Source organism: Vanessa atalanta, chromosome 17 (genome assembly GCF_905147765.1).
Source record: "Vanessa atalanta chromosome 17, ilVanAtal1.2, whole genome shotgun sequence".
NCBI lineage: Eukaryota > Metazoa > Arthropoda > Insecta > Lepidoptera > Nymphalidae > Vanessa > Vanessa atalanta.
The window spans coordinates 1,823,620-1,838,544 of NC_061887.1; positions in this window are offsets into that span (position 1 = coordinate 1,823,620).

Consider the following 14,925-nt stretch of genomic DNA (forward strand, 5'->3'; position numbering starts at 1 on the left):
TTAATTTTATAATAAGAATTCTTATTTGATTTGTGCTGTGAACTATATTGTTACGGATATGACAGAATAATTCCTAGATGTCAAGGATGTTGATGCATTCCTCGGCGCTTTAAAAAAGGAGGTTCCATATCGGATCGTACTCAAGATGCCTTTGCTATTTAAATTAAAAAAAAAAAATTTTAGCGGGAAGTCATGCCATTTTTTATTTAACAATTAATTATTTACTAACCTTAAAGTTATAATATTTTTAATTGTAATATTTAAGCATACAATAACTCGTCTTATAAGCAAAATGATTAATTATTTACAGGTTAATTAAATAAAATTTAAATATTAATACCTCTAGTGTCAAGGTTTTTTTAAATAGTTTACCATTAACAAAAAAAAATAATTTTATATTGTTTTATTATTAATAAAGAATAATGTTATTACTTATGATTGCAATCTTATATTTATTATTATTAAGTATATTATATGTTTGGGTCGGAGCGAAATAGTGAATTTTAGCCGAATATTTTCGGTCTATTTTGTAAAGCCTTAACCTAAGCCTAAACTTTGTGTAGAGGAAAGTTATTTGTTAATTAATTGTTGATAGTTAATCGTTTATTTATATAAGTTGTATGTATCACTCTCGAAATTAATTAATAACATTTTTCTTTATTGGTTAAGTTACGCGATTAATGTAAAACAATACAGTAATTTAAGATAACTTTAGAACAATGTTCTCGGTTCCAGCGTATCAAGAAAAGAGGCATTTTTTGGAGGAGTTTTTTTTTATAATGTTGCCCGCTTCAAAAATTGTAGCGACAACATTTGAGATCTAAATCAGATTAAGGAAGAAATTAAGATATCGTGCCGTTGTGCCTGTATAAAATGTACTATGGAATTATTTGATATAAAGATTAAATTTACATAAAATTGGTAGATTCACGGGCAAATACGCCACCTGATGGTAAGTGGTCACCCGAGCATAGACATTGGTGATTAGAAATTTTATCCATTGCTTGCCTTCAGAACTTACTCTCTCTTCAATTCGGAACACAAAAATGTTAAGTAATGCTGTTTAGCGGTAGAATATAATGTGAACTAATCTAACCTAACCTAACCTACCCAGACCAGGCTTGTACAGAGCCCTACCATCAATTCGGATAATCACTTCGGTTTCATATGCTTAAATATGATTTCTTAATAGAAGGAATTCTGTAATATATGTATCCACCAATCTACATTGGAGTAGAGTGGTGAAATAAGCTTCAAACCTTCTTAAAAAGAGGACCGCTTTGCAAAGATTTAATGGGGTGTTTCGAAGCGCTTCGATACGCATCTAATCACTGGGCCACCTCGGCTCATCTAAACGGCGGCGGTAACTTTAATATTAATTTTATACTATGTAACGTAAAAATCTTCTAAAATGATAATTTGAGGGATAATCGGTTAATAACAAAATTCGAGAAATAATTCAACAATCTTTTGTTTTTAGTCGTCGTAGGTTTTCTTTAAATGGGTCCAAACAAGAAGTGAAGTCATTTAATAATTCAATTCAACATGCTTTTAAACATATTTCAAACATACAAGTGCCTCTTTAAATAATGAGAATTGACTTGATTTTGAATGGTCAAGTACGAATATGTTCGACCTTGACATTGTATAAAGCATGTCTTGTTGCATTCACGATGTCAATTATTCAACCTTAGTTATGTTACATGTACATGTAATTAAACTAGCTTAATTACAATTCAAATTTGGAACGCAAGAAAGTTTTTTTTTTTTAATTTCGAAACTGACTTAAATCAATTATTAGATAATATAAAAGTTACATTTTGCAACTCTCACACACATTGACTATTGGTATTAGAATTAAAAAAACAAAACATTAATAGGTCATTACAAAAAAAGGTTGTAGTTCGTATTCGTGCATTTCCATATAAGAGCATGGCATTTGTCGAATTATTTTATTTTGTATGAAAAGAAGAACAAGTAGGTATTGAGTTCCATGACAGTTCTCCAGAATTTATATTAGTTCATTCGACTTCACTCCGATATTCGATTTAATTCTGTAACATTACACCTTAAAAATGCTTTAAGAGCCTACTTGGTGGTAGGGCTTTGTGCCGTCTGGGTTGGTGCCACCAACTCATTAGATAATCTACCGCCAAACAGCAGTTCCTAGTGATGTTGTGTTCCGGTTTGAAGGGTGACATCATAAAAAAGTCCGTCTAATATCATAAAAAAAAGTTTTTTTATAAAATGTTTTTTAGGCGGACAGTCAAATGGGCCACCTCATGTGAACAGACCCAATGGCATTAGTGCCATTACATAATTATATTGCACAGATGTAGGTATAAGCAAAAAGTGTCTCAATTCCCTCAGTTTCATTATGACAATCACACAGATTGGCGAAATTGATACGATCGGAAATAGTTCAGTAAGCCGTAGCATTAACAATTTCTGGACTCCGGATTGCTCTTAAGAATATATAAACAAAAAAGTCCAATATTTTTTTAATGACTAGAGAAATGAGGCAGCAGTTTGAAAAATCCAAGAACATTACATAAATAAAATTAACACGGACCGGTTACATTGGCTTATAAACTAGAACATTTTTAAAAAATTTGAATTTTTATAATCACCCTTAATTGATACTTTTCTTTAAGTACGTACTTAAGATATTAATTATCGTGATAAAATTAATAACAAGATAGATAAAAATCGGTATGGCTTTTTAATCGCCCGTCACTCGGAATTTTATTTTTTTTTATTTAATTTTATCGAAATCTTGATTTAATATAAAGGAAGCGTAACATTTTCCTTTTTTTTTAATATTCTAACAGTTGAGAAATAAATAATAATCGGAGCAAAAAGTCTGTAAGAAATTTAACATTTTTATTAATATATTCCCCAAACAGTACCAATTATGAAATCTAAGTTATTATGTCTCTCGTTCCTGTGAGGAAAATGGCTTCCTCGTCCGTCTATTTGAACAAAGCAATAATGTTTGGCTGTAGATTTTACTGATAACTAGTTGTCCGTCCCCATTTGTCCGGATAAAATTCACACAAAGTTACCTCATTCACATTGACCGCTCGAAATTGAAATTCCCAAAAATCAAATCCTTCCTTAGTAAGCGTCTACGTCGCTAAAGAAGTAACTATGCTCATACAATTCGGACTCATAGTTTCGGAGATCTCGTGATGTTAGTTAGTATAGTATTTAATAATAAATTTAATACGTGCCTTTAAAAAAATATCTCTATCAAAGTCTTTGTATCCAATAATTTAAAAAGTGTGATATCTGTTATATCAATAAAAAACAATCAAAGATTTTTTTTCATTTCAATTTTTCCAATCAAAATTATAATAATTAAGCCATCACTCAATTCTCAATATCTGGTTTCAGTCATTCGATAATCTGAGTGTTTGACCGCAAGAGGTCAAACTGTATTGAGAAATTACACGCCTTGGGACACTAATTTATATTTAAAGTATCGTATTATGCCATGTTTGAACAGGCTGAATTTGCCCTTGACTTGAATTGTAATCAAATTTTCCAGTGACTAGGTTGTCATGTTAGAAATCATTCTTCAAACCTCTGATTATCATCCTATCTGATTATGGGAATATATCATAGGAATACAGGAGGACATCATTACACATTTTGTAAAGACAGGAAACTCAGGATAAGAACACATTTAGTACCGATCGCTTTGATTTTTGAACATTTGTCATAAAAGCCAATCGAAATTTTGAACGGTTCGCGCAAAATTCAGGAGCAATTATCGCTGATAGTAATTCTTATTCTTATAAATAACCTACTTCCGACATGGCCTAGACAGGACCATCCGATTTTTATTTTCAAAATTTAAGATACTGTGATTTCATAAATAAACGTATTTTTTTTATCAAAATTAATATTACATATTTTTTTTTATAATAATATAAAAATAACGTATTACTCTAGTATTTCTTTTTTATGTTTTGTTTCGTGTGTCTGTCTTGTTTTTTTCTATTGTTTATGAAAGAGATGGTACATAATAATCGACGTATTTTTTGTAAAACGATAGTATAAGATTCCAGATCCGAACTGCCACAGAGAATTTAATTTAATACATTATAATATAGACTCGACCCCGGTACCTACTGATCTGCGGTACTAGGCAACCAGTGTACCAATGGGATATCTATATGTTGCATAATATAATATAATAATCAATTACCGGTTGTATATGTATGACTTACCGGTTGTAGATGTATATATATGATAAAAAATATCCAATACCTAAAAACCTTATGCGTAGATGTCGACATCTGAAGTCTATGGCTGCAAGAGACGGTATCTCGCCTATGTATACCTATATTATAAATTTGAAAGTAGCTCTGTTTGCCTGTCCGTTGCTCGTTCATGGCGAAACCACCAAGGAAGCTTAAACTCCAAGCCAAAACATCTGACGACTAACCCTTAAACCCTTAAAACGGACAAAACTGCGGGCGACAATTAATTGTGTAATATGGTTAAGACACTTGTGAATTCTATTGTGTATAAACCAACAAATATATTTAACGTTTACGTTCAACCATTACTAACGTTTTGTTTTTCATATTCTGCAAATGTTTTGAGAGAAAGAGTAAGTAATAGTCGATGAGGTCAGAATCGAACCTATGCCTTTCGAATAACAAACCGGTCTCACAGATCTGCTTACCTTACCTAATACGTAGCAATAGGTCCGAAGCATAATTACATTTAATATAAGACTTAGCTTAAACGGTAATAATAAATTAATTATGACATTCGACGAAGTTTTGGTGATAGTTTGCCTTTTCTCAATATAGTTTTGCACATTACAGAAATTAATAAATGGATATATTCTATACCATCGCGGAGTTATAGCTTGGTTAAGCAGGCAGACTGGCCAACTAAAGGCCAAATCCATCTATAGATATTGGTGCTGTTCGAATTATCAAATATCCTTTAAGTCATCAATACACCACCAACCTTCGGAACTAAGTCGCCGTGAACCTTGCAGTTTCACGGGCTCACTCACCCTTCAAATCAGAACACAACAACAGTGGGTAATGCTAGTTATTCATCATCATCATTATTAACAGCCTGTAAATTTTCCCACTGCTGGGCTAAGGCCTCCTCTCCCTCTGAGGAGAAGGTATGGAGCATATTCCACCACGATGCTTCAATGTGGGTTGGTGGAATACACATGTGGCAGAATTTCGTTGAAATTAGACACATGCAGGTTTCGTCACGATGTTTTCCTTCACTGCCGAGTACGAGATGAATTATAAACACATGAAAACTGACCAAGTTGACCTAACCTTTTAGTGGATCAAATCATGTGCCTAAGTATTATCACACTGCCACACTACGGATGAAAACACAAAATTTCTTCTAATCAAATCAATTCTATTCAAGTAAACTTTACAACGAAGCGTTTTTGAATCGTCGATATTAAAAAACTACCACCGTTTCGGAAAGCAGCCTCCAGCGAGAAGAAACGGCAAGAAACTCGCATAGCTGCTCTCAGTATATATATGATTTTAATTTCGAAATTTATAAAACGATAATGAATGATTATTATTAATCCCTATGATTCTCCGCAGGTTGTTTTTTTATTCGAACCGATTTTTTTTTCTATATTCGATATTCCAAAAGTGAGTAAGAATTATTATTATCTTTGAATTCATAATTATGAAATAACTATTAAATTGAAACCGTCATAAGATGTACAACGCTAATTAGATTTTTATAACGTACCAATATCTTAACTTTTTTAGAGCCGTTATATACAACTACTTACATAAAAGATTACCTGTAGTTTTATATAATAGATTCAAAATAAGCTTTAAAGTCTTACTATTTTTTTTATTAATATGCTGATACAGAATCATTATAAAGGGTCTCTTGATTAAACTACTTTGAATGGTTTTAAATTTCTTACGGTACCAATGTCTACTCAATGTTCTGCAGTGATGACGATCATTTATCATCTGGCTCATTTGTAAATATATAAAAGTGGATTATGTCCGTCCTTGGAGTCCCTTGAGCTTGCTTTGTTGCAAATTTCATCCAATTTAGTTTAGTGGTTTAGCCGTGAAAGCTTAACATAAATACAGAGTTAATATAGATATTTTACATATAAATATTTAAATTGACTTTAGTTTTTGAAATATAAATTATAACAGAAAACTCATATAAATATTACAAAAGTAAGTAAGCAACATCTGTCAGAGATTTTTTGGGATACTGATTAAAAGGACTAGATACTTATTATAAGGGTTGAAAGTTTGTATAGAAGTCCGTCATTTTTTTAAGATAGAAACATGAAACTTTACTTTTGGGATACTGATTAAAAATGATTAAATACGTATTCTACCTCTAAGGGGTTTAATAGGGGCTGACATTTCTTATATAGATTAGTCTGGAAGTCCGTTATTTCTTCAGTTAGAACCATGAAATTAATTAATACTTTAAAAATTAAAATTTATTTATGTGACACTGTTTAAAAATGGGTAAATACGTATTAAAGCGTTTTTTGATCTTCTACCTCAGAGGGCATGAAATAAGGGCTGAAAGTTTTGATGGAAGTCGTCATTTTTTAAGCTAAAAATATGAAAAATTATTTTTCGGATACTGATGAAAAGTTTGAAAGGTCACATACAACAACAAATTCAACCACATGTGTACACGAGATTCATAAAATTAAAACTCATAAGTGTTTTTTTTCAACTTTGACCTCGTTACAAATTACTTCACATCACTAGACATAAGCGAATCTAATATCTAATATTTCAAATAAAACATTTTAACCTTCGTGGAAACAAAGGATGAGAATGACTAATAGAGATAGGCTGCAAAGGTTAAATTCTTGATTCAATAAAATGGAATCTTCGATAAATTTTTACTATTATTGTACTGTAAATGTTTTTTTTTTTTTAATTACATTTTTAAATTTTATTACCTTCGGCCTGTTTTCTATATCTATACATTCTTGATGTGATAACTTCTGATGGACTAGTGATCTATGTGACTTGACTACGTTTTTATTTATTTATTATTATTTTTTTAATTTATTCAGGAGGCTCACCTGATGGAAATTGATTAGGACCGGTGCGTTGCCGGAAGGTGTACGCTCTTTTTTTGAAGGTTCCCAAGTCGTATCGGTTCCACGGAGTAGTTGTGCAAGGCAGTAGGCGGAAGTTAAGTAATCGTTGATAGAATAAGACAATTATATTAGAGAATCGAGATGGCCAAGTGGTTAGAACGCGTGCATCTTCATGAGCTTAATTTATGTTTATAATTAATCTCGTGAAACTGTCTAGAAAATTGCGGGTGCCTAATTAAAATAAAATTGCCATGTGCATCAACCAACCTACATTGGAGCGCCGTGGTGAAATAATGTCCGAACCTTCTCGTCAAAGGGAGGGGAGGCATTAAGTCAGCTGTGACATTTACAGGCAAAAAAGTCGTGGATCTCATCATTGGGTCGTTTCATTCATTTCTTCCCAAAATGTCTATTACACTATCTTCTACAATTAAACCAACATCACTATTTCGAAAATAATGATCCAATTCGGTTGACATGATAGAGAAATATTGACGGTAAAGGAGTGTTTCTAGTTGAGTTGATCAGGACTCTGAACTGTTACTGAGAATTTCTCAGAACTAACCTAACCAAATTTTTATTGATCTGATCCGTTTTTTTTACCTAGAACCTCCATATCAGCAGCTTTGCCTAGTCACTTGGGCTAGCGTTTATCGAAAGCCAACATATTGTACTCAATCTTACTGTGTTTATAATTTATAAAAAGGTGAGTTAGCTAGTGTGACTGTGAGTGCTAGTGAGCTAGTTCAGACCAAAGGGACGTAACATTTCAGTTCCTAAGATCGGTGACGCATTGGCAATGTAAAGAAAGGTTAAAATTTCTTACGATGCTAATGTTTATGATAATTCATATAATACGACCAGAAACATCGTCCGACGTTGTTTGACGTGTGTATATCATCTTTATCTAGTTTCAAATATATAGGTTTTATAGTCTCTTTTATATCCTCATTTATTAATATAGATTATTGAGGTACATCGAATACTATAAAATAGAAAAATAAATGTATATTTGACACTTAACGCCATTAATATACGAGTACAATAATGACGCCAAAATTCCTTGACTCAACATTATTAGTTCTAAGACCATTATTATTCGCATCATTATCCTAAATTCCTCAATTGAATTATTTAAGGTCGATGTTATTAAGTGATGGTGTTATAATTTATTGGAAAATCAATTCTTTATAAAAAACCAGTGGTGTCGTGGGACGCCAGGACCGAAAGACCAGGACGAAATTATATTCTTTATTTATTAATCTATTCATTATTGAATATTTTATTGTGACTATCATTTAATAACTATACTGAACAATATTTTACAAGACAATAACAAAGAAGTAAAATAGAAAGAGATAGAGAGGAAGAGAAAGAGAGGGGAAGGTCACCTGGGGGGGGCATAACGATATCCTGTACGTGACGATGTGTGCCGGTTACTATACTGTAATCGGCATAAAGGAGCGTATTTAGCTCTATATATGTGATAGAAGTGTAACTTTTTAACCTATATAGCCTCTCTTTCTCTCCCTCTATATCACATCTTTCTTCTCTCTCATGTAACGAAATTTTATTCTCAGTTCCCGTCCATCTATCTAATATTGAATAAAAAACAAAATTTAACGACATAACTTTGACTTTTATAGCTTAGTTAAACGTAGAAGTATATATCCCATCAAATAATTGAAATTTACTTGAACTTGGCTTGACACGCTACCGCGTTTCTAGATAAATCTTTATCAGTACTTTTTATTTTTATGATATTGTTAAAAACGTACAAACATAAAAGTTATACTCTATTCAAATTATTTAAATGAATTATTCAAAGTTTATTCAAGGTGAGAAAGCAATAATAAATAAAATGGCGTGATTCTTCACATCTTTGTAACAAATTTTATAAAATATTATAAGAATATATATATTTTTTTTTTAATAAATATTAAATAAATAAATATTGGACAACATCACATACATTACTCTGATCCCAATGTAAGTAGCTAAAGCACTTGTGTTATGGAAATCAGAAGTAACGACGGTACCACATACACCCAGACCCAAGACAACATAGAACTAATGAAATTTTTCTACGTCGTCTCGGCCGGGAATCGAACCCGGGACCAAGGAGTGGCGTACCCATGAAAACCGGTGTATATTATTAGATTATGTTTTGAAAACATCTACTAAACGTTCCATCACATTATTTAATAAAATTATTTAATGGGCTTTCAAGGTTTATAACCTTGAAGCCTTACCGCGTAGCGTTATAATGAATATAAAAAACAACCCTATTAAAAGTATAATTTTACTTGACTACAATCTATAATAATATTATAAATGTTAAAGTAAATCTGCCTGTCTGTCTGTGTTATTATGATTTTACGGCCAAATAACTATAACTAAAGTATTTGATAAAACCCCAAGGAAGAACATAAGCGAACGAAGCCGCCGGCGACAACTGGCCTTGAATAAATTTCCCACTTTGACACTTATTCCCGGTTTCCATATCTAACGAATCGTTAGTGCATATAAGCGATACTTTTCGAGTTAGTCGTAAACTCGTTAAAGTCTTTCGTATGAGATTTTACATCCAATAGATGCTACATAACTTACGAAACGTCGTTTTGTAGACACTTTTGAATTGCAATTCGTAGACAATATCGGTCATAAAAGTAACAGAGTATAAATATCACAGTGCTGGCCTCTCCTCCCTTTAAGGAGACATGGAACTTATTCCAGCACGCTCCTCCAATCCAGGTTTGTGGATACACATGACAGTATTTCATTGAAGGTAAACTCATGCTCCTCACGATGTTTTCCTTCAACGCCAAATACGAGATGAACTCTAAAGACCAGTTAAGCACATGAAAATTCAATAGCGTTTTCCTGGGTTTGAACTTGCAATCATCGGTTAACAACTTTGCCATATCGGTTAAGTTACCGGATATTAGTGTTCTAGATTGTAATTAACACTAAAAATTAAAGTGTGCCAAATTGTAATTCAATCGATTTAGTGTCTTGTTTTTTACTTGCAAGATTTGATCCAAAGATACGAACTTATATAATAATCGCTTCTAATATAATTTCTCCAAGCTTTTTATTATACCTGTGGAGGAGGTATTTATAGTATAGGGGGGTCAGTCACGTGTTCGTGGTGATGTCTGAATATGATCGATACAGACTGCTGGTTAGCAGTACCGTACACGTACCGTTCGTTCCTGTGAAATATCAAAGTAGATAATCTAGAAGATCTGGTTGGGTAAGATTGGTAACCTGCACAAAAGCCCTCTGGGATAAGCTTGCAACGACTTACTATGTAGAATCTCCCGGAATAAAAATCTTTTGTGAGTAGAATATCTGATGAGTGGGTGGAACTCAGAGATTATACACAAAGCCTAACCAGGTAAGCTGGCAAGAAACTCAGTAGTAAATCTTTAACGCCAATAAAATTACATGTTGGTATTTATTATTGAGCCTGCATGAAAATTATTGAATTCTAACTTCAAGCTTTCTTAACACGTGTACAGTAATTCGCCTTATTTATTAATTATTTATTTAATAATTAAAATTAATTAAATATTTACTGGTGCTATATTAATATATGACAATGTTTTAATATTTTTTATATTAATATGTAAATAATAAATCTATTAACACATTATTTTGCAAATAAATAAATCGTTTATTACTTCTTTATGCGACATTATTAAGTGATGATTTTTTATTTATTGTTTATTTATTCAAATGAAATATATATTTATTAATATTAGCTACGTTAAAAAACAACTCGATTATTCTTTTTTTTTTTTTGTAAGAGGTTGGCGGATTGGTAATTGGGCCACCTAATGTTAAGTAGAAACTATCTCCCATAGACATTGGCGCTGTCAGAAATATTAACCATTCCTTATTATTCCTTATGAGCCGAGATGGCCCAGTGGTTAGAACGCGTGCATCTTAACCGATGATTTCGGGTTCAAACCCAGGCAGGCACCACTGAATTTTCATGTGCTTAATTTGTGTTTATAATTCATCTCGTGCTCGGCGGTGAAGGAAAACATCGCGAGGAAACCTGCATGTGTCTAATTTCGACGAAATTCTGCCACATGTGTATTCCGCCAACCCGCATTGGAGCAGCGTGGTGGAATATGCTCCAAACCTTCTCCTCAAAGGGAGAGGAGGCCTTTAGCCCAGCAGTGGGAAAATTTATAGGTTGCTAATGCTAATGCTATTATGCCGTTGCGCCACCGACCTTGAAAACTAAGATGATATGGCCCTCGTACCTATAGTTACACTTGCTCTCTCATCCTTCAAGCCGGAACACAACATACCGAGTATTACTGTTTGTGCTGCCACCGAGTACAATTAAATAAATATTTTATATTATTATTGAATAATCAAATAATTCGAGACCACCTCCGTGGTCGAGTATTGTAGGTGTACAATACTCGACCACGGAGGTGGTCTTCATGAGTACGCCACTCCGAGATCCCGGTTTCGACTCCCGACCGAGTCGATATAGAAAAAGTTCATTAGTTTTCTATGTTGTCATGGGTCTAAGTGTTTTTGGTACCGTCGTTACTTCTGATTTTCCATAACACAAGTGCTTTAGTTACTTACATTGGGATCAGAGTAATGTATGTGATGTTGTCCAATTATGTTAAAAACAATTAAATGATTTTTTTAAAGAATTCACTTCGTATCTCACTAGAGAAATATTAAATACGGACATACCGTGATATGCAGTTTTGATACTTGTATCCTACAAATTTTATCATTATTATATGTCTATGTCGCATATCAAATTCTGACATTTCACGCTCGTGAAGTTCGAGTTTCTGATTACAGAATAGCTCACAGCTGTTGACAGCTTCGACAAAATAACCACTTGTCGTATTATTGTTTCTACGAAGAACATAAATCAAAAATCATAATACAGTTGGCTTCTTTGAAATTTTTACTAGAAGAATACATTCATGCAATGTTTTGTTTATTTATGTTTATTTATGTTTTAATATGTTTGTCATATAATGTTTTTATTTAGTATATTTTATGAATGAACATACACGTTCATAGGTCTAGGTTGAGGTATACTTCGTACTAGGCTTTTTTTTTAAGAAACATTTCGTTTATTTAAACGTTAAGTATCAATAATGCTGCGTCCGTTTTACAAACTTGGTGAGTCAGTAACAAGCACAAGGAACATAACAGTTTTCATTTTTGATTGTGAATTTTTATTTTTTTAAGCCTTCCAATTAGATAATAAAATCTATGTAAAATATTCGATCGAATCGAAGTCGAGGGCTAGTTATGTAAAATCTAATTTGACAAAGACATAAGCTTGGAATGTTGACGTCAAAACAAATAGCTTGTTTATGTCCATTTAAATGATTAAGAATCGTATTACGTTAATAACATTTATTCCTTGCCATCACGAGGTTAACAATAGTAATAAGTGTGTCATAAGAATCGACTGTCTTATGTTTTATGACGTCATTTTGAAAATCAAATATGCCGGACGACCAAATTATATGAGGTCACTTGAATTCTAAAATGGCGGACAGTAGAAAATAAGTACAATTTCATACAAACAAAATATTTTATCGAAAATTGACTTATATGAATGTTTTGTGAAATAATAATTAATTTATTAGAAAAAGGGTCAACCCTAAGAATAACTGTAACTGTAATAATTAATAAAATAATAATTAAAAAGGGTGATTTTTACACGTTCGTTTTATTTTGCAGTGCACAGATTGTTTTGATTGGATTTGATTTACATAAATTACATGTAATGTATTATTTTTTTTTTATTTACATGAACGCAAATAGCGTATTACCGAAAGTCTGTTATAAACATCTCACTCGTGAAATGTAACGAAGTGAGTTCTTAAATTCTTGTTAATTTTACATTGATCAAAATAAATTACAAATAGATATATTTATATCATTTCAAATGAAGATCTGAGGAATGTATTCAGTTCTCACCCTTCAAACCGGAACTCAAACTTCACCCTTCAAAGCTCAAGGAATATAATACCTAAGACCCCGGGTTATTGAGTACTTTATTTTGAAATTTATTTGTTTACCAAGAATAAGTCATTGTTAAGAAAATAATCCCCTTTTTTTGAAGTTACATTTAAATATGGGTAATTCTGCGTGAATTCTAATTAAAGAAAATGTTTCTGGTTTTTTATACATGGCAAGAATTATGAGCAAAAATGGCAAATGAAGATGGCCTGCCTTATTTAGTATTGAATGACAATTACATCTACGTAAAGAAAAACGTATTTTTAAGGAGTTAGTTTGCATAAATTGTTAGTATTCTTGTTTCCTGAATAATTAAGAGCTGTTTGTGAATTTATAACGATAACACTGGTTTTAGGAATTCAACAGGCGTCAAACAAAAGCTTCAGAATACCAGCGAATTACCTATTCAAAAAAATCTATGCTTTTTTTTGTAAGTTTATGCAGTTTCACGGTGAATGAAAAATTATGACACAAAAAATAATCTATCAATTGTCGTTTGATAATTAACTATATATTTAATTATTTTAAATTTACTTGTGGTGTGTCGGGCAGAATTTTTTACAGTGCTCAGGGACGGCGATAAGTTTGTCTTCTTTTAAGTATTCTTCTAAGTCAACGGTAGTCGTTAAGTATTTGGAGAGCGTTGTTGTTAGCAAGGCGCGATCGCAGCGTTGAAAATTTTACTTACAGCCTGCTGTTTATCCGTAATCTTATTGGTCAATCGACTTGCATTATAATATGATAAATGTCTTATATATTTAATAAAATGGACTTTTTAGGATTATTAGCAAAAAATCCTCGGAATGTAGTATTTTTTTAAGGTTTAAACAACAGGAAGGAAGGAAGGATTATATATTATATATTTTTAAATTAATATTTGTTTATATTTGGCTAAAATGTTTCGCGTAAATAGGGTTTAATTGACAATATTTTTAAATAGAAAGTTTCATTGCGATCCGGTCGTGATGATATCATTTTATTTAAAGTTGCTCAGGGGTTACATAAATGAAAAAAAACAAAATTATAAAAAGAAAATTATATTTGCCCTCAAATTCCATCATTGAATTTGCGTACAATGTGAACCGATTTTCTTTGTCTTTATTACCTCTATAAATAATTATTTAGGGATAAATATGGAAGACTAACTAACCATGATACCTTAAGATAGAAGAACATAATCAATGTTTATAAAGTAATTTTACTTTTTAATTATTTTACAAATAGGAAATACCGAAAATAACCTTGGTAGTAATTTATTTCTCCCGGACATCAGATGTTCCACATTACGTTCTGGTCATCTTAACCTTGACTCGAGCCCTTTATGTCTGCATAAATGAGAATTTATGGCTGCATATAACATTTAACTTATCTAATAGTCATTAGTTAGTATCAAGGGAGTGGATAATGCGCAATGACGTAATTGGATAGTCTAGGGTTGCCACAACACAGCCATTTCAGATTCAGGGCCTTTTTTTATGATATTTAAATCTTTTTTATTGTATCAAATGGGATACTATTAAAATATGTAGCTAATGTAAAGAAAAATATTGGTAAAGTCTGTTTTATTAAAATTCTTTTAACTTTATCGTACCTTTTAACAATTTTATCGACCTCCGTGGTCGAGTAGTGTTTACACCGGTTCTTATGGGTACGTCTCTCTGAGGTCCCGGGTTCGATTCCCGGCCGAGTCGATGTAGAAAAAGTTCATGAATTTTCTATGTTGTCTTGGATCTGGGTGCTTGTAGTACCGTGGTTACTTCTGATTTTACATAACACAAGTGCTTTAGCTACTT